Source organism: Hyla sarda, chromosome 8 (genome assembly GCF_029499605.1).
Source record: "Hyla sarda isolate aHylSar1 chromosome 8, aHylSar1.hap1, whole genome shotgun sequence".
Lineage (NCBI taxonomy): Eukaryota > Metazoa > Chordata > Amphibia > Anura > Hylidae > Hyla > Hyla sarda.
Window position 1 is genome coordinate 198,925,195 of NC_079196.1, and position 22,531 is coordinate 198,947,725.

Below are 22,531 nucleotides of genomic sequence, written 5' to 3' on the forward strand. Positions count from 1 at the left end.
TGATTCTCCCTTGCTTTGGCAAAGGGAGGGGGAGCATTGATCCTGAAGCCTTGCAGGTGCAGAGAAAAAACACAGGAAGTCTGGGAGGGACAAGCAGGGCTCTGTATACTGAGGACAAGCAGGTCTCTGTACACTGAGGACAAGCAGGGCTCTGTGCACTGAGGACAAGCATGGCTCTGTACACCGAGGACAAGCAGGGCTCTGTACACCGAGGACAAGCAGGGTTCTGTGCACCGAGGACAAGCAGGGCTCTGTGCACCGAGGACAAGCAGGGCTCTGTACACTGAGGACAAGCAGGGCTCTGTACACTGAGGACAAGCAGGGTTCTGCACACTGAGGACAAGCAGGGCTTTGCGCACTGAGGACAAGCAGGGCTCTGTACACTCAGGACAAGCAGGGTTCTGTACACTGAGGGCAAGCAGGGCTCTGTACACTGAGGACAAGTAGGGCTCTGTGCACTGAGGAAAAGCAGGGCTCTGTGCACTGAGGACAAGCAGGGCTCTGTACACTGAGGACAAGCAGGGCTCTGTGCACTGAGGACAAGCATGACTCTGTACACTGAGGTCCCATCCTCCTATCTAGACCTCATATCGGGCCTCATATCCTGACCTCATATCACGTCCTCATATCCCATCCTCACATCCCATCTATATATCCTGTCCTTATGTCCCATCCTCATGTCCTGTCCTCAGATGGGATTGATTTGGGATGAAGACATTGTAAGCTGAAAATAGAAGGGGAAGTGAATTTGTGGGACTGGGTGTGATTTGCAAGCCAGACCAATGCACAAAAAGGGTAGATAGTAAAAGGAGTGGGGCTTAAACAGTGGGTGTGTTTTTGTGAGATGGGGTGTGGCTTGCAAGCCAGACTGACACATTCACCAGGAGATGCAGAGCGGAGCTTGTGGAGTAAGGTAACGGAAGTCCCATATATTTGCATTGGACTTAAAACAAAAACACATCTTTTATATAAGGGTGTAGGTAAGGGTTAATTTAACTATCATATATTTTTATTTGACATATAAGTAATATGTGTACCAGGTATTATCGAAATATCTCCAGCTGTACGGAAGTTATATGGGAACATACATTTCCCCTTGATTTGCATGAGACTTTAAACAAAAACCCAGACCCTCACAAATGGGGGTAGTTAAGGGTTAAGTTAAATATCCTGTATTTTTAGTGCACATATAAGTAACATGTGACCAAGTATTATCGAGATATCTCCAGCCGTTTGGAAGTTATGCAGTAACATATATTTCCCATAGACTTGTATGGGACTTTAAACAAAAACCCCGCCCCTGGCAAATGGGGGTGAGTAAGGGTTAAATCACCTATCCTATGTTTGTTGGTGACATATAAGTAACATGTGGCAAAGTTTCATGTTAATATCTTTAGCCTTTGGACGTGATGCTGGAACATACACACATACATACACACACACACATATATACATACATACATACATACATACATATATACATACATACACACATACATACACACACATATACACACATACATATATACATACACATACACACATATATACATACACACACACATACATACATACATACACACATACATACACACATACATACATACATACATACACACATACACACATATATACATACAAACACACATATATACATACATACACACATACGTACGTACACACATACATACATACACACACCCACACATATATACATACACACATACATATACACACACACATTAGGGGATATTTATCAAAACCTGTGGAGAGGCAAAGTTGCCCATAGCAACCAATCAGATCGCTTCTTTCATTTTTCACAGGCCTTGTTAAGAATGAAAGAAGCAATCTGATTGGTTGCTATGGGCAACTGGGCAACTTTGCCTCTCCACAGGTTTTAATAACTCTCCCCCATTGAGTTTTATATATATATATATATATATATATATATATATATATATATATATATATATATGAAGAGCCAAATACAGTATATAATGCAATGTGGAATTATCCAATGTACTTTGTGCTTCAGTTTCTCACATTCTTCGAGACTCCAATTCTCCATTGTGACCTGTGAACCAAGAAGGAGAAGGATTTGGTGAGGCCTCGTCCACATTGCCGTTGGACTCCTCTATTCAGAGTTCCGTCAGCAATTCCATCAGAACGACAGGAATTTAGCAGAGAAAAAAACATGTGCATGCACCATTTTTTCTCCGCTAAACTACTGGATCCTTGATGGACTCCATTCAAGTGAATAGAGTCCATCGGGACCCGGGAGTATCCGTTCTGTTCCGACCCATTTCAGGGTCCATTCTGCTTAAGGAAAAAAAAAAGAGCCGAATGGACCAAAAAGAGAGCCGAATGGACCAAAAAGAGAGCCGAACAGCAACGTCAGTGTGAACCTAGCCTAACCTGTTCTTCATTATTGCTTCTACAGCAGTGGTCTCCAACTGGGAGTCTCCATCTGTTATAAAACTACAAGTCCCAGCATGTCCCAGTTCCCCTCTGCATCAGTCTGTTATTTACCTATTGTCACATTTTAATCCTTAACTGAGGGCGGTAAACAATAAATAAATATATATTTTTTCTTGCTGCCTTTTTTGCATATTTTTGCGACAGTTTCTTAAATGACAGCCAAAATATTTTACAGTATTTGCACAAATGAATTTAAAAACACCTTTGTCATGATTTCAGTCATTTGCGGCCAAACAAACAAACAAAAAAAACTGTGAAAATGCAAGGTGGGAACCCAGCTTTATAGCAGCCAGTACCATATTAGTTTAAATATGGTATGACATATTTGATATGACATATTCTAATGAAGATCTGCAGCAGCTTAGGTGGGTACTATGATGTTCTGCAGCAGCTGAGGGGTGTACTATGAGGTTCTGCAGAAGCTGAGGTGTGTATTATGATGTTCTGCAGAAGCAGAGGTGTGTCTTATGAGGTTCTGCAGGAGTTAAGGTGTGAATTATGATGTTCTGCAAAAGCTGAGGGGTGTCTCATGAGGTTGTGCAGCAGCTGATAGGTGTAATATGAGGTTCTGCAGCAGCTGAGGGGTGTATTATGAAGTTCTGCAGAAGCTGCGGTGTGTATTATGAAGTTCTACAGAAGCTGAGGTGTGTCTCATGAGGTTCTGCTGAAGCTGAGGTTTGTCATGATGTTCTGCAGGAGCTGAGGGGTGTATTATGATGTCCTGCAGCAGCTGTGGGGTGTATTATGAAGTTCGGTAGAAGCTGAGGTGTGTCTTATGAGGTTGTGCAGCAGCTGAGAGGTGTATTATGAGGTACTGCAGCAGCTGAGGGGTGTATTATGAAGTTCTGCAGAAGCTGAGGTGTGTTTAATTAGGTTCTGCTGAAGCTGAGGTGTGTCATGATGTTCTGCAGGAGCTGAGGGGTGTATTATGATGTCCTGCAGCAGCTGATTTGTGTATTATTAGGTTCTGCAGAAGCTGGGTGTGTCTTATAAGGTTGTGCAGCAGCTGAGAGGTGTATTATGAGGTTCTGCAGAAGCTGAGGTGTGAATTATGATGTTCTGCAGAAGCTGAGGGGTGTCTTATGAGGTTGTGCAGCAGCTGAGAGGTGTATTATGAGGTTCTGCAGCAGCTGAGGTATGTATTATGATGCCCTGCAGCAGCTGAGGTATGTATTATGATGCCCTGCAGCAGCTGAGGTGTGTATTATGATGCCCTGCAGCAGCTGAGGTGTGTATTATGATGCCCTGCAGCAGCTGAGGTGTGTATTATGATGTCCTGCAGCAGCTGAGGTGTGTATTATGATGTCCTGCAGCAGCTGAGGTGTGTATTATGATGCCCTGCAGCAGCTGAGGTGTGTATTATGATGCCCTGCAGCAGCTGAGGTGTGTATTATTATGTCCTGCAGCAGCTGAGGTGTGTATTATGATGCCCTGCAGCAGCTGAGGTGTGTATTATGATGTCCTGCAGCAATTGGAACACAAATCAGTTTAATTCAAACAGTAACTTCTGTAGAACCTCTCTTATAAAGATCACTAGGGTGCCCCCAGCTGTGGCAAAACTACAGCTCCCAGCAAGCCCGGACAGCCAAAGGCTGTCCGGGCTTGCTGGGAGTTGTAGTTTTGCAACATCCCCAAGTACCCTGGTTGGAAAACACAGTATAATTGTGGGATTCCGGCCCCAGAACCATCAATCTGTCTCCATCAGGTCCCACTGGGTAATCATTATCTCAGCCGTGGCTACTTTGGTGTTTCCTGTCTAGCCATGAAGCCACATTACAGAGTCCGGGGGAGGAGGGAGGTGGGGGTGGGGGGGGGGGCGATTCCTCTTTAGTCATTACTGTAATAAGTGGTTAAATAGTCCTCAGGAGACAGTCATCTTAATCTAAACCATATCACCCCGGTACTGCCCCACAAAGGGACTTAGCTTTATAGGGACATCACCGCAGGAGGGACACTTATCATCGAGCGCCAGGAGCGCCACACAATTTACGAGTTATTTTTTATATGGGTATAATGTGACGCCGATATCAATTTACTGCTTTATTGTTGCAATAAACATCTCTAGATTGTGGAGTTATCTTCTCTCTTGTCACATTTTCTACAATAGATAATTAGTAACCTTATCGGTTGTTAAATGATGGAGGTTATTCACGCTATAGGTAGCCTGAACTGTAAATGGCGCAAACTATATTACGTGGTATCGCTATTGAATCAACAAATGTTTTATTTTAGAGTGGAAGTTGCACAACTTATAAAATAATTCTCACGGGCCATGTTGACAAATTTTTGTTTTCCCACACAAAAAAAAAAAAAAGTCACAGCGTTCAAAAATTGCAGCATGCTGAGACTATGGCGGGGTTTTTTGTTAAGGGAATTTAGACATTTTATCCCCATAGACTTCTATAGGAGAAAAAAAAATGGCAAGCAGAACATAAACTGTTGTGTAACTATAACCCCCAGCATGCCCAGGCAGCCACCTCCACAACCTCTTAGGTCTAGATAACGTTATCACCAGATAAGAAGATAGGGGGAGGCACACCAGCATATGGAGCCAAAATACGCCTTCACTATTGTGAGTGTGTACGAAGCCGCGATCCTCCGTTCAGACCAATAATACAGACACCTGTGGGGTGCAACGTATCCAGTGTAAAGAAACTGTACATAATATAGCAAAAGAGCAATTACGTGCACTCACCGCATGATAAGCGTCTTCATTCCAAGAGGCTCAAGGTCCGGATGTCCATGGATGACACCGAAGCGCTTGGAGGTAATGCCAGCCTTTTCGCACGGTACTCCGTGCTTCTTCGTGCCTCAAGGAGTACCGTGCGAAACGGCTGGCGTTGCCTCCGAGTGCTTCGGTGTCACACATGGATGTCACTTGGACCTTGAGCCTCTTGGATTGAAGACCCTTATTATGTGGTGAGTGCACGTAATCGCTCATGGGTGACACCGAAGCACTCGGAGGCAACGCAAGCCGTTTCGCACGGTACTCCATGCTTCTTTCGGCCTCAAGGCCGGAAGAAGCACGGAGTACCATGCAAAACGGCTGGCGTTGCCTCCGAGCACTTCGGTGTCACCCGTGGACGCCGCCCGGAGCTTGAGCCTCTTGGATTGAAGACGCTTATCATGCGGTGGGTGCACATAATCGCTCATGGGTGACACTGAAGCGCTCAGAGGCAACGCCAGCCCTTTTCACACGGTAATCCATGCTTCTTCCGGCCTCAAGGCCGGAAGAAGCACGGAGTACCGTGCGAAACGGCTGTCGTTTCCTCCGAGCGCTTCAGTGTCACCCATGGACGTCACCTGGACCTTGAGCCTCTTGGATTGAAGACGCTTATCATGCGGTGAGTGCACGTAATCGCTCATGGGTGACACCAAAGCGCTCGGAGACAACGTCAGACGTTTCACACGGTACTCCATGCTTCTTCCGGCCTCAAGGCCGGAAGAAGCACGGAGTACCGTTTGAAACGGCTGGTGTTGCCTCCGAGCGCTTCGGTGTCACCCATGGACATCGCCGGGACCTTGAACCTTTTGGATTGAAGATGCTTATCATGTGTTGAGTGCATGTAATTGCTCTTTTGCTATACTAGATAATGTTATATCCGCGTGTGCTATTAATAAATGACACTTTTGTTGTATTAGACCTTGACTATATGGTGTGATATTACAAAGCGCTTCTCTTTGTTATCCGCTGCTTTGATCTCACGGCCTGTTCTGTAAATTGCTTCTTTCATTATAGGGGGATCTTTAAGGGGTGGTCTTGTGTTATTTTTATTCTGGAATTAAGTCGAGCCCTCCATGCTATCTACACAATGCATTAGGTTCCCAGAGGTCTGTATAGTAATGTCTGTCAGTCCCTGGCTGATCACTGTCCTCGGCCCAGAAGGTTCATGGCTCCATTGTTTGGATGGTGTAGACTTACATATTTAGGCTTTGTAGTGTCGTTTTGTCTCTCCGGCCGGACAGCTGACAATTATAGTGTCAATGTTCCTTGGGCTTAACTCAGTCTCCAACTATCAATCACCGGGCATGACACGGGAACCATGTCTAGATAACAGAAGATGTGGGATTGTGTTGGGTTTGAGACCTTTCATTATATACTTTAAGCTTACACTATGCAGCTCTTGTGGTATACTGTCAATTTTGTTACCTATTTAATGAGAATAATTGAATTATGAATTATTGAATACGATTATTTAATACAACTTTTTTTTTACAATTTTTCCGGTCAGTCCTACCTGAAGGAAGATAACATTACTCCCCAAGATAGAACCATTAGGCCAACGTCCTGCTGGCAACCACCTGAAGGACAGTCATCCCATATGGGTCTGTTGTACCCATCCAGAAGGCTTATTTACAGGCAAAGGGAACTAGTTTTCTGGCCTCATATAAAAGAACATAGCCTTATTATTGAGTTATACCTAGGGTTGCCATTTTTCTTGCAAACAAAGAAAAAAATATCGGGCATGCTCATTTGCATAATTAATTATATATGCGTGACATCACAGGATACACATATGCGGGGGGAAATTTTGTCCTATTCTGACCCCTATAACTTTTTTATTTCTCCTTATACGGCCTGTATGAGGGCTAATTTTTTGCGCCCCGATCTGTAGTTTTTACCAGTACCATTTTTGTTTTGATGTGACTTTTTGATCGCTTTTTTTTATATAGTAGTATATAGTATAGGTCGGTGTTTCCCAACCAGGGGTGCCTCCAGCTGTTGGAAAACTACAACTCCCAACATGTTGGACTATATAGTAGTATATAGTATAGGTCAGTGTTTCCCAACCAGGGGTGCCTCCAGCTGTTGCAAAGCTACAACTCCCAGCATGCCCGGACAGCCAACGCCTGTCCGGGCATGCTGGGAGTTGTAGTTTTGCAACAGCTGGAGGTGTTCTGGTTGGGAAACACTGCTATAGGTTATGGTGCTACATTCTGGGAGTTGGAGGATTGATTGGGTAAATACCGGCCATTGCATTGCTGGTATTTTTACTTTATAAAGATACCGGCAGGGTGGCCAAAATACTGTCTGAGCGAGTAAAATACCAGCCAGGTGGCAATACTAGCTATACCATGCCCAGGGTCAGATTGGCCATTATAGTACCAGAGGATCTGGCCTGGGTTCTGGTACAAAAATGAGGCTCAAAATCTAGCAGAAGACTACCCTATGTAGAGGTAACTTTGGAGACACTTGTGGTGTCCCGGTACAGGACATGGTCCTGTACCCTTTCTACGTCCCCTCAGGAAAAGTCCCTGCAGTCCATAGGGCATTCCTGCAGGGCTTCGCCCCCTTGCTTATCAGTAACTGCTTCGTATAAATGCATTGTAAATTGTGCATGTTGTTCACTGTATATAAAGTTGCACAAATGTATAGGACCTTCCTGGGTCATGTGATCTACTGTCATGTGATGTACCCAGAGTTCCCTGGGTACAGGACCTACAGGCTTTGCAGCCAATGGGCTTTAGTCCAGCCCCCTAGTATATAAGGGGCTGTAGTCTCTAATCTCTCTCTCTTCTCTCCTGGATTTCAGCCAAGCACAATCCCTGTACTATCTAAATTCATCTCAGCTAGGCCAAAGCCTAAAGAACCTGCAGCCACTTCAAAACGTGGGTTATCAAGCTCTATCTACAATTCTAGTGACTACTACTCAACTCAAGTATACAATTGGTAGCACAGTCGTCTGCATAAACCTCAATACTACAAGTCCCAGCAAGCCTGTGAGGTATCCTGCATCCCGGTTTCCTCTAGAGAAACTGCATAACTGTAAAGACTGTTCCATAAGAAGTTTAAGTAAAAGTTCCAGTTATTTGCGCAACTTCTGCTGTGGACATTCCTTTGTTGCTGCCATTTTTGGGTTGGTTGTTGGCAGGGCCTTCTACAGAAAACAACCACATCCTGGCGTCACAACAAATCAGGGGTTAATAACACCCTACCCCACAGGGTTAATACCACCAGACCCTGCTACACCGTTGCAACACCCCAGACACCACATACTTATCCCAATTTCATATACTCTATTAGTGAACTAACTCAAGGGACCCTTCTATCAAGTAGGGATTGTCTATTGCGAAGAACCCCCTCCAAGATATAATTTAAGGAACAAGCTATGTTCTGTATAGATGTAGTGTGGGTGCTCAAAATTATCTTCTCTGGTGAGCCCAAGGATCCTTAGGGTGTTAAAGGGGTACTCCAATGTTTGAAAAGGTATCCCCTATGAACAGGATAAGTGTTTGATCTCGGGGTGTCTGACCGATGGACCCCCTTGCGATCTCCAGAATGGCGCCCGAATCTCCCTGTGCACAGAGCGGGTTCGACACAACGATTGAAAGAAAAAAGACAGAAATGGTTTCAAAATAGAAGTTTTAATCTTTTCTTTATAGGTTTCCTCAATTTATGATCTGTTCCTGGTTTTGTATTCCATAATTTCAACTAAAAACCTCATCATGTGAACATTCACAAAGAGGTAAGTAAAAAAAAAAAAATATATATATATATATATATATATATATATATATATATATATATATAAATAATAAATGTTTTCCTACCACCAAGACTGTTGCCTTATCTCTGTATGCCATAGGCTATAACAGTGTTTCCCAACCAGTGTTCCTCCAGCTGTTGCAAAACTGCAACTCCCAGCATGCCCGGACAGCCAGGCTTTCCGGGCATGCTGGGAGTTGTAGTTTTTCAACAGCTGGAGGCACACTAGCTGGAAAACACTGGGCTATAATATAGTTGCCTTTAAAGTGAATTATAATAATATTTTCTCTTACCATATAACAGTCTATCATCATATATTATCTTGTTTAATTCTTTTATTTGATAATCTGGCAGCCATCATGTGTGATTAAAGGGGTACTCCACTGGAAAAAAAAAAATCTGGAAACCATCAACTGGTGCCAGAAAGTTAAACAGATTTGTAAATGACTTCTATTTTAAAAATCTTAATCCTTCCAGTACTTATCAGCTGCTGTTATGATCCACAGAAAGTTCTTTTCTTTTTTCATTTCCTTTCTGTCTGACCACAGTGCTCTCTGCTGACACCTCTGTCCATTTTAGGAACTGTCCAGAGCAGGAGAGGTTTTCTATGGGGATTTGCTCCTACTCTGGACAGTTCCTGACATGGACAGAGGTGTCAACAGAGAGCACTGTGGTCAGACAGAAAGGAAATGCAAAAAGAAAAGAACTTCCTCTGTACTATACAGCAGCTGATAAGTACTGGGAGGATTAAGATTTTTTTAATAGAAGTCATTTACAAATCTGTTTAACTTTCTGGCACCAGTTGATTTAAAAAAAAAAATGTTTTCCAGTGGAATACCCCTTTAAGGTTCTTGAGTTTTATTTAGTTTATGGAGAATTAATATAACAGGAAGGTGTGAATGTAATGGTATGGGATCCCACAAGCCGGGCCTCTCCTTGTAATACTATCCAATCACGTCCTCTCCTAATTGGTCTTACTGGTTCGAGGGGTCAAGGATGAAGAAAAGCTGTGTCATTTTGCACATACCAGGAGCGGCTGAACACACAAGCAAAGTTTACTCAGGACACCCTGCGACGTATGCCATGAGTGTGCCGCACAAGAGGTCAGGCCCTGATATCATAAACAAGTCCTGAATATAGAGCCTGGCATCAGACAAAGGAATGGGGACAGCATGCCTGGCACTCAGGAAGCGGAGGAGATCTGTGGTACCATGAGATTGATTCGTCTAGGATAGGAATGTCTGGATGTGACATTATCTGTCTATAAACATCGCTGCAATGTGCTTCATGCCCGTGGTCAAAGATGAAACAACAGCCAAGAACTGTCCAGGAACTGTGCTCTGATACCCTCACAATATTCTCATTGCTGGAACCAGGGAATAATTATCAGGAGTGCCCAACCACCAACCCTTACTTACCTTCCACCTCTCTATCTCAATAGATGAACACAAAAATACTTGCTATATAAGAAACCACATAATGTCAGCAGTAGATGCCCTCCAGCCTTAAATGCCACAAAATTTTCTCCTATTCATTTTATTCACCCATACACCTGAAATAGATCGGAACCGGGGCCCTTTAGCAGATAAGTATCGGCTCCCTTCCAAATTAGGTATCAGGATCAGTGCATGCACGAGAAGAGAATCACTCTGACACAGAGTTCAGCAAATGATACTTCCTGTATTTAAAACAGTTACAAGGGTTTTTATAGACTGTACAATGTGCCATGGGCAAAGCCATACATGAACAGCTGTCCTTGTGATTATAGAACGAACGTGAAGAATAAAGTCCGGCACTGCTGCCCACGACTAAGACCAGTCCCAATAAATAAATATATCACTGTTCACACATACACTGCGGTGTCGGGGGTGCAATCCGGAAGAAGCAGAAGCCAATATTCATAAACGAGTAGAAGAACGGAAGGATGCACTCACCTGGCATTCTTGAAGACTTTATTGAGTCATAGGTGTACTACACAGGAGGGTAGGCGCAGAGGAGAGACCTCTCCGCTGCGCCTACCCGCCTGTGTAATACACCGATGACTCAATAAAGTCTTCTATCTTCAAGAATTCTGGGTGAGTGCCTCCTTCCGTTCTTCTACTCGTTTATGTCCTTGTGATTAGTTTCTTCCATCTGCAGGCGTTCCTCATCCAGCATGTGGGTCTTATCATCTTGGGTGTAGCTCTCTCTGGAGGCGCCATCTTATACACATTGTTTTAAAGGGGTAGTCCGTTACCTTGCTGTCGGAGCTCTGCTTTCCAGTGTCCGGAAGTTATTGTTCCGAACGATGTGTGTGCGGGATTCCATGTTCAGGGCCGCCCCTCATGACATCACACCCGCCCCCCCAAACAAAAGTCTATGGGAAGGGGGTGCTACGGCCATCACGCCCCCTTCCCATAGACTTTCATTGAGGGGACGGGCGTATGGTCACGAGGGGCGGCCCTGAACACGGAAGCCCACATCGTTCGGAACAATAACTTTTTCCAACTGTATTAACTATGAAACTACAGTGATCCCTCAACTTACAATGGCCTCAACATACAATAGTTTCAACATACAATGGTCTTTTCTGGACCATTGTAAGTTGAAACCAGACTCAACATACAATGTTATGGAATCTGCGAAACGTGTCAATGACTGGAAGAACCGACCAATCAGAATGGATATTTCACTGGTAAAACCTGTGTATTCCTAAAGTGCATGCACTGACTGGTGTCTGGTAGCGCCCCCTACAGTACAGGGAGGTATTACAAGTTCTGTACTACTCTTTACCTCTGCCAGAGTTAGCTGCTCCTTTGGACATCAGGTGAGGGTGGCTCCATTTTCCTTTTTTTAGGACATTGCGTGTTCTGTACAGGACCCTGAAGAAGCTCCTGTCCTCTACATAGACCAGTGTTTCCCAAAGAGGGTGCCTCCAGCTGTTGCAAAACTACAACTCCCAGCCTTCGGCTGTCCGGGCATGCTGGGAGTTGTAGTTTGGCAACATCTGGAGGCACTCTGGTTGGGAAACACTGACATAGACAGTGATTACAGCTCCCAGCAGATCTTTATTACTTTTTTATGTAAGGATTTGCTTTATCTATATTAGTTATCTACTTAGTTTTCTTTAATTCTCACTTTTTCCTATTTTTTGGATGACATTTTGGGGCTTCAGAACCAATTACCAGGTTTCCATAGAGTTCTGGTCTCAACATACAATGGTTTCAACATACAATGGTCGTCCTGGAACCAATTAATATTGTAACTTGAGGGACTACTGTATTAGATCTGTGTTTGTTCTCTATCACCCAAGTGAATTTAAAAACATGAGGTTTACTGTAAGCCCTCTCCAAAAGTAAATGGACACCCAGAATCCGTCCCTTTCCCTCTAAGCCAGCTGGCTCCTCCAAGGGTCAGGCATTTATGGCCACCCTTTCCCAAAGCTTAAAGGGGTACTCCGGTGAAAAACTTTTTTCTTTTAAATCAACTGGTGGCAGAAAGTTAAACATATTTGTAAATTACTTCTATTAAAAAATCTTAATCCTTCCTGCACTTATTAGCTGCTGAATACTACAGAGGAAATTCTTTTCTTTTTGGAATGCTCTTTGATGACATCACGAGCACAGTTCTCTCTGCTGACGTTATAATAATAATAATAACACTTTAATTATTGTTGTCCTTAATGAGATTTGAACCCAAGTCCCCAGCACTGCAAGTCAGCAGTGCTAACCACTGAGCCACCATGCTGCCCTTAGCATATATCTGCTCTGCACGGTTGCTAAAGTGGACAGAGATGTCAGCAGAGAGCACTGTGCTCGTGATGTCATCAGTGTTCCAAAAAGAAAGGAATTTCCTCTGCAGCATTCAGAAGCTAATAAGTACTGGAAGGATTAAGATTTTTTAATAGAAGTAATTTACAAATATGTTTAACTTTCTGTCACCAGTTGATTTAAAATAAAAAAGGTTTTCACCGGAGTACCCCTTTAACAGTAGCATGTTTTGCTCCTGGCCTCCACAACCCCCAGTATATACCAAGAAGACAAAAATTTAGTTTTTACAACACAGGCAGCTAGGTGCAACTATTCTGTTTGACCTAGGGTTGAAGTAGTCCTGGTCTTTTTTTTAAAGAGTGTGTTCTTTCAGTCCAGAGAAGAAGAAAAAAAGCCCTTCTCCAAAAGGAGAGAGGCCCCTACAAACCTTCCCTAACCCTCCAGACCAGAAGGCACCTACAAGTCCCCCTTCCACAAAGCTCGGGGGAGAACTGACAACGTGGCATCTCTGCCAAAGCAGGAACCTATGGTTGCAGGAAGGTAAGTTACCTGGCCACACACCTCCCTTAGACCTCCAGGAGTAACACTCAGGAGAGACACCCAGAAGGGCACCGCACCCTGAAAACAACATGCAAAGTAAACATATTGACATAAAAAAGTAGATAAGATGTGCGCTGTAAATCTGGATCTTTAAAAAGTCCTCATAACAGCCAGAAGGCCGGGTAGATAGAGGTGAGTGCTCAGCGGGGTAAAATGAAGTGCAGCATACTTAGTAAGTTTGGGCATCCTGGTGTCACCACCCCCCAAGACCCTTCTGCACCAACCCTACCCAAAACCTTATGATCAGATCCAGAGGTCCGGGTTACCCCCAGCATACCCAGATCACATCCCTCCATGTGGTTTTCCATCCTACCTTAATAGTCTGCTATACTACCAACTACCAGGACAGATACTACATCAAGGCTGGAGCCAAGAATCGATAGCTCTGGTAATGAAAGAGCTTTATTGATCATTCAGTCGTCATTACAAGTCATACAATAAATTACAGTCACACAAAGCATGAAAATACAATATACAGCACAGGTTCCCTAAACTATACACCGTACCACATGCTACACTAACACTCCACTCCATCACTCGATATCGGAAAAACAAAGTCGAAAATCAACAACACATTACAGTCTGTGATCGGGGAGGGGCATAGGATCTATGGGGTAGGGAGGGGCAAACTACTAGGTAAACATTGTGGAAGGTAGGGGAAGTAGAGGGGCGTTAGTCCTCTTCTTCACCGACGTCCGGACTGTCCAAGATGGAATAGTCTCTAAGCAAGCTGTGAATCAGCTTGGGGCAGTCCTGGATGGACATGTCCTCCCTGTTGTAGATAAGGCGATTCCTGGCCAGCCATAAAGTGTCCCTAAAACAGTTCATAAGGCGCCAGGCCTCCATGTCATACCCCAGGAAAAAGTCCATAAAGCACCGAATGGTATGATAGGCTGTTCCTGGGTACAGAGTCTCTAACTTCAAGTTCCAGGGAGTTCAAGAATCGATAGCTCTGGTACATGCTCTCAAGTCAACCAAGTGCAAGTAAAAAGTGCAAGTGTTCACACAAAAAAACGTGCACGAGGATGCGGTCCATTGCAAGCCCTCCTCCAAAAGGAGAGAGGCCCACCAACAAACCAAACCCTTCACCTCCAGGCAAAAAGGCCCCTACAAGGCTCCAGGTACAATGTCCCCTTTTGCCGAAGCTACTCAGGGACCGAAAGTGTTGCTGGCGGACAACCGAGCTCTGGTTCCCTACAGCAGGATGCAACTGTTCTCAAGTCACCCACATCTTTGAAGTGTTTGCCCCTCATTAGTTCAGAGCAGGGTGCTGGTTGACTGAGTGATAGACCTTTGCTGGTGTCTCCTTGCAAAGACCTTAAAGGGGTACTAAAGGGGTACTTTTTTTTTTTAATCAACTGGTGCCAGAAAGTTAAACAGATTTGTAAATTACTTCTATTAAAAAATCTTACTCCTTCCAGTACTTATTAGCTGCTGAATACTACAGAGGAAATTCTTTTCTTTTTGGAACGCAGTGCTCTCTGCTGACATCATGACCACAGTAATCTCTGCTGACATCTCTGTCCATTTTAGGAACTGTCCAGAGCAGCATATGTTTGCTATGGGGATTTTCTCCTCCTCTGGACAGTTCCTAAAATGGACAGAGGTCTCAGCAGAGAGTACTGTGCTCGTGATGTCAGCAGACAGCTCTGTGTTTCAAACGGAAAAGAATTTCCATTGTAGTATTCAGCAGCTAATAAGTACTGGAAGGGTTAAGATTTTTTTAATAGAAGTAATTAACAAATCTGTTTAACTTTCTGGCACCAGTTGATCAAAAAAAAAAAAAAAAAAGTTTTCCACCTGAGTACCCCTTTAATACTGGTGCAGGGAGTCCTATAGGTCCTAGGCTTCCTGAGGAAAAAGGGTATGCCAGTTAGCTCTCCTCCAGAAGGAGTAAAGAAGCTGGCCCTCTTGTGCCACTTATTGGAACTAACTACCCTGTAAACAACATGCATGCGGGTTACAAGGACTCTGTCAGCGCAGACACAGTTCTTCTAATGAGTACCTCTTGATAAAGGGAAACCGAAACGATCGTAGGGGTCAGGGCTCTGCAGCTTAATATGGGTAAGCTTACTATATGCACTTTATTTTACCAGTCTCTGTGTCTCTCTGCAGTCTGCATGGATCCATAGATAAGTGCTTGTGCTACTATTATATTGTCATACTATTATTGCGCAATATTTTATCTTTGTATGTGTATGCACATTTGGGTTGCAACTTACTTTGGCACTTGTTTGCACTAATTTATATTCTACCACAATTGTGGTCAGTGTATATTATAAATACCGTATATAGAGCACTTTAGTAGTAATAATTGATATGCAGTGCAGTTCTCTTAGAGACTGAGATACCATATTAATTATTTTTTACACCATATTATATGTTAGCCCATTGCAGCCGGCAGTAGCCCTATTTTTTCGTACTGGAATCTAACCTTAATCCCATCTCCAATTATTGGCATCTGTTTACATTGTTTTTTAAATTGTATCAATAAAATCATGATTTTAATTAAGGAGTTGTTTGAACTCGATTTTCTCTTTGTGTACACAGTTCTTCTAATGCACATGCGCCCGGTAAGGACCAACTTCGGCACTGGCACTTTGTGAACACATTACGTATGCGTCGTAAACGCTTGTTGATTCGCCAGGAGCGATCATCAGCGCTGACACACAGTGAGTGACGGGCACAGGTAACCAAAGCTCCCTGTGATTGGTGGGGGAAGTATAAAGGGCTTCTGGCATGCTCAGTTAAAGGGGTACTCCGGTGAAAACCTTTTTTCTTTTAAATCAACTGGTGGCAGAAAGTTAAACATATTTGTAAATTACTTATATTAAAAAATCTTAATCCTTCCTGTACTTATTAGCTGCTGAATACTACAGAGGAAATTCTTTTCTTTTTGGAATGCTCTCTGATGACATCACAAGCACAGTTCTCTCTGCTGACATTATTATAATAATAAGAATAACGCTTTATTTATTGTTGTGCTTAGTGGGATTTGAACCCAAGTCCCCAGCACTGCAAGGCAGCAGTGCTAACCACTGAGCCACCGTGCTGCTCTTAGCATACATCTGCTATGCATGGTTGCTAAAATGGACAGAGATGTCAGCAGAGAGCACTGTGCTCGTGATGTCATCAGTGTTCCAAAAAGAAAGGAATTTCCTCTGTAGCATTCAGCAGCTAATAAGTACTGGAAGGATTAAGATTTTTTAATAGAAGTAATTTACAAATATGTCTAACTTTCTGCCACCAGTTGATTTAAAAGAAAAAAGGTTTTCACCGGAGTACCCCTTTAATCCTGGGTTACGTTTTATAGCCCCATGGCTCCTGCGTTTATAATGTGCATAGGTCAGTGTTTTCCAGCCTTTGGCTGTCCGGGCATGGTGGGAGTTGTAGTTTTGCAACAGCTGGAGGCACATTTCTGATAAAACCTATACTAGTATATTAGGGATTGCATAGATAGCAATTTCTTTATGATGTATTTTAGTTGATTCTCATTCTATTCACTTGGCTGGTTCATCCTCGCTGATTTACTTCCTAACAATTCCTTTTCATGTTTGATCCATTATGCTTAGGATACACTTTGAAGGGCAGATAATATTTCGGCTTTTATAGGTGAGAAATATTCTCCCCCTAATCACTGGAGGATGAAGAATGTAGACGGCCATAGATCAAGTTCCTTGTTTGCCGTAGGGTGAAGATTAATTACGGCAGGATTAGAGCGCTTCACGTCAACAGCTATCATGTCCAGGGCGCAATGATCTGTCCGACGAGTTTTCTCGTGCCCCGTACCATACCTCATCTGCCCCTACAGCAGTGGTTCTCAACCTGGGGTACATGTACCCCCAGGAGTACTTAGCAGTACTTGAAAAAAAAAATCAGTAATGGCAGCCACAGCCACTGGTTACTGGTCTGGACCACTTTGAAAGAAATGGTCGGCTGATGTCACTGCACCGAGGAGCGGAGCAGGAGGACAGAAAAGGGGAAGCGCGGGCACTGGGCTGCTGTGGGCAGTAACTACCATCAGCTTTGGTGCTCCACTGCCCCTGCAGACCGGGGACCTACTGCTATGAGCCATAACAATAGGTCCCCAGACCAGAGGAGCAGTGGAGCAACAAAACGGGACAGTATGATGGCCTATATGGTGGCAGTTTTGGGGCCTACAGCTATATTTGGGGGCAAAGAGGGGGCCTAACAACTTTATGGGAATGCAAAGCGGGTACTATTACTGTGTGTGACAATAAACATGGGGAGTTTGTAAATAGGTGGGTATTGTCCTGTAGAAAGGAGCCTAAAATGTTTGTGTGGCTGGTTCTGTGGAGAAGTCTTGTATGGGAGAAATCTTCATGGCGGTCTAGGCCAGATAGTGAAGAAAAGAAAAGTTAGAGAAGACATCACCTGTAAATCGGGGTGCTGGGGAGATTGGGAGAGAAAAAGGAGGCCTGTTATAGAGGAAAGTAAACCATATGAATTATACTATAATCATTACAAAATGTCTCTAATATGAGGGTACATTTTTTGGGGAATGGGCTGTCAAGGGGTACTCAGGCAAAAAAGGTTGAGAACCACTGCCCTACAGTATCAGATAACAGACCATGGAAACCACTCACTACTGACAGTAGTATGTACAGGGACGAAAGGATACTTAAAGCAGCTTTCACACCACTTCTTCCCTGTAAAAGTCAGTGTTTCACTCCCATTAGGAGCCTTGGAACCTGTCTGGGAATGTATACCAAACAGCTCTCTAAAAGGAAAGACCAACTTTTAGGGTAGGGATACACACAGTGCATCTGCAGTGCATTTCACACAGCGGATGCGTGCACTGCCAGCAGTCACAGAGCGAGCTCCCAGCTGAGGACGGGTAGCTCTGTGTGTCCACTCGTGGTTGTGGATTTCCTGCCGGCAGTCACAAGCATGTGGTGTCCCAGTACAGGAGGTAAACATTGCTTCAGATGCCTCCGATGGGCCCTGCTGCTCAGGTGATGCTTTAATATTTGTTATGGTCTTTTCCTGTTAATTGATATTGTTTTGCACTGCACCTTTAAGTACCCATGTGACCCTGGTTGCACAATGGAAGGCCCTGGTAGCTAGGCCATATATAGTGTAGGGGAGGAGGAGTTATCCAGTTGTAGTCTAGCTCTAAGTTGAGTCTGTGTGCAGAACTTGTGAGCTGCAGTGTGGAGAAGAGACAGCAGGAGTGTGAGGTGATACAAGCAAGCGACTGCGCCATACTGGAGGAGTCAGAAATTCCTAATTGTGAGCACAATACCCGGTCAGTTGATGGGCCACACAGTGATAGTCCATACCCTGATGGTGTAACATTCATTGGACACTATCAGAACCCTAGTCAGGGTGGGAAGCCTCAGGATTAAGTCTTAAGTCCCAAGTAAAATACTACAAGTCACAGTAAGTCTACAGGACTCCCAAGGGTTACTTTGCATCTCTTCTACTCTAATCCTAGCTGTAAGGATTATAACAACTACTCCCGCCTCAGTAAAGACAGTTATTCCGTAACCTGGCATTGGTGTATTTATTATCCTGCGCCTGGCCCAGGAGAAGTTATCATATCCTCAGACTGTGTAGGTTAACGGTGCTCTGGCAGCACGAAGTGATACATCCAACCACCCCGAGTCACGTACCAAACCACAGCCTGTCTAACTTCCCATGGCTGCCACAAGCAGGTACACAGAGCTACCCTGCTGCAGCTGGGAGCTCGCTCTGTGACGGCCGGCGGTGCAACCGCAGCGTGTAATATGTTGGGGATGCTTTGTGTGTGATGCTACGCTTAAAGGGAAAACCACTTAGAAAAAGTGGTGTGAGAGCTTCTTTGCACAGCCTTTTTTCCCAGAATTCCCAGTGGAGCATAAATGGCCAGTAAGTCTCCAAAAGTTTTCATGACACTCTCCTTAACCCCTTAAGGACTCAGGGTTTTTCCGTTTTTGCACTTTCGTTTTTTTCTCCTCCACGCCATTGACAGTGAGGTTTAATTAATGATATATTTTTATAGTTCGGGCATTTACTCATGTGGCGATACCACATGTGTTAATATTTAAAAAAAATTGAAATCTTATTAGGGAAGGGGTTAAATCAAAAACATTTTTTTTTTGCAATGTTATAGCTCCCATAGGAGACTATAATATGCAGTACATTGATTGCCAGCACTGATCAATGCTATGCCATTGATCAGTGTTATTAGCACGGAGCAGTGAATCGACGATCAGACAACGAGGAGGCAGGTAGGGACCCTCCTCGTGTCTTAACAGCTGATCGGGACACTTCGGTTTCACCGCCGTGGTCCCGATCAGCCCAACTGAGCTGCCGGGAAGATTTTACTTTCACTTTAGACGCGGTGATCAACTTTGATCGCCGCGTCTGAAGGGTTAATATGGACATCGCCACGATCGGTGATGTCCGGTATTAGCCGCGTGTCTCGGCCGTTGATAGCTGCCGGGACCGACTCGATATGATGCGGGGTCATATACGTCCTGCGTCGTTAAGGGGTTAAATGGGCGCTGTCAGAGCCAAATAGTTTTTGTACATGGTTACTGATGAAAATGAAAGACCTTTTGTAATATGGTTATTTATTTTATATGTTTTTGTCACTGTGCTTACGTTTGTGTTCTTTATGTGTCACAAGGATTTGGTCAGGGTGCGGTAGCCCTTGTGGGTGTCCCTCCTGCCAGTCTAGGGGAGGTGTGTGTGGCCATTAGGTTCCTCCCCTCCCTGCCATACCCCATGGTACTCCTGCTTCAGCATGAGTACCAAATTGGTTTTACTGGTTCCTTGGTGGCAACCTGGTTAACGCCTAGTTGCCCGCCAGGAACACTTTTTTGTCCCTAAGTAGCTTCGGCGAAAGGGGACATTGTACCTGGAACCTTGCAGGTGTCTTATGGGGTTACAAATTTTGGTGGTCATTTTCTCCTATTACCCCTTGTAAAAATGTAAAATTTGGGGAAAAAACAGCATTTTTGTGAAAAAAAATGTTTTCATTTACACATACGACTTCAACAAAAAGTCATCAAACACCTGTGAGGTGTTAAGGCTCACTGTACCCCTTGTTGCGTTCCTTGAGGGGTGTAGTTTCCAAAATAGTATGCCATGTGGGTTTTTTTTTTTTTTTGCTGTTCTGGCACCATAGGGACTTCCTAAATGTGACATGCCCCCAAAAACCATTTCAGCAAAATTTGCTTTTAAAAAGCCAAATGTGACTCCTTCTCTTCTGAGCATTGTAGTGTGCCAGCAGAGCACTTGACATCCACACATGGGGTATTTCCATACTCAGAAGAGATGGGGTTACAAATTTTGGGGGGCATTTTGTCCTATTATCCATTGTAAAAATTTTAAATTTGAGGGAAAACCAGCATTTTAGTGAAAAAAAGAAATAAATCATTCACACATGCAACTTTAACGAAAAGTTGTCAAACACCTGTGGGGTGTTAAGGCTCACTCTGGGATGTGGAATTCCTATCGCCCGACGCCTGGGACAAGCAGTTTTGGGCGCCGGGCAGGTGAATTTCTGACAAGTCGCCCGGACCTCTGCAGTCTGTATGGAGCGGGCACCCGACTCCTGCCCGCTCCATACTCTGCAGCCCCCGGCTGTTCTCAGTAGCCGGGGGCCACCGCTAATAGCCAGCATGCGGCGATCGCCACGGCTGGCTATTAACCCTTTAGATCGCCGCTGTCAAAGCTCTTGTCCATGAGTTATGGACAAGAGATGACTCATGGACAAAGGCTGCATAAGCAGACACATCAATCATCTCCCACCAACGCAAGGGAGGGACACGCCCCCTTCTCCCGAGAGGATTGCTAACACTGTGAGCTAATGAAAAGAGGGGTTTTTATAATAAATATAGGTGATAGAGGCATAAAAATGTACATATATGTACATGGTCAGAAGTAGGTACTGAGTAACATTCTTTTTTTCTTTTTTTTCTTTTTTTTGGGGATCTGACAGGTACAATTTAAAGAGAACCAATACACCTTTAGAGTATGTACAGACAAGTAACTCTTTCTTGTAAAGCCCAAGAAAGTTACTGTTCTGTTCCTATTAGGGTTTAGGAACAATAGGGGTAATGTTTCTCTTAAAAAAAGGGAATGTTAAATAAAAACATGTGGCTTGGTCATTCACGCTCCACTGGGAATTCTGAGAAGTAAGGGTATGCAAAGCAGCTCTCACACCACTTTTTCCAAGTGGTTTCACTCCAGCCAGGAGTCTTGGAAACTGACTAGGAATGTATGCCAAGCCAGAGATCTCTTCAGAAGGAAAGAGTACCTACCTGCAGACTCCTTTATGATGCTCGCCTCAAGCATTCTCCTTTTTGTCCTACGACAACAGGCCTCTCACCAACCAGCACCCTGTTCTGTTCAGCTGTCTGCAGATGGGTGGTCTTACCTTCTGGGGAGAGCGCTGGCTTGGCATACATTCCCAGTCAGTTTCCAAAACTAGTTGGACTGAAATACTGACTTTAACAGAAAGTCACAAAAAAAAAACATATTTTGCACATCCTTTATTTCCATTAGGGTTTATTCACATATTCATCATAATTATTAGTGATCTTTTTTCAACAGTGTAATGTGAACCCTAATTCCCATAGAATTCATTGGAGAGGACTATGTGCACGTCAGGCGAAGTCAGATGGAGTCTGGATCCCAGAAGTGGCAGAATCCGGCACTGATCGGTACATGTATGCGGAGAACTGCAGTTATGTATCTTTGAAGCCATTCAAACACCTGCTGCGGTCTTGTCATAGGGGGTGGGAGGTCACTATGTGTCGCGTTCTACCAAATGCCACCACTTCTTTAATTCCTGGAGAAATATTGAATAATGACAGATAATCAAGACTGGCCCCTACAATGGGTCCTTCTGAGTCCATTAGACCCAGGTGGCCCCTTCTAAGGGCGGAACTTCAAAGGCAGCAGCGGCGGACAACAGTAAATGGTAGGTCACCGTCTAAACACCCCGAATCGCCACCAGAACCCTCTAAGGCCCCAGAATATTTCCAGATATAAAATAAAAACAAAAAAATTGATTTAAAGGGGTACTCCATTGGAAACATCTTATCCCATATCCAAAGTATAGGGGATAAGATGTTAGATCACGGGGGTCCGGCTGCTGGGGATGTCAGGAAGTGTCCAGAGCAGGAGCAAATCCCCATAGCAAACCTCTATCCTGCTCTGGACAGTTCCTGATATGGACAGAGGTGTCAGCAGAGAGCCCTGT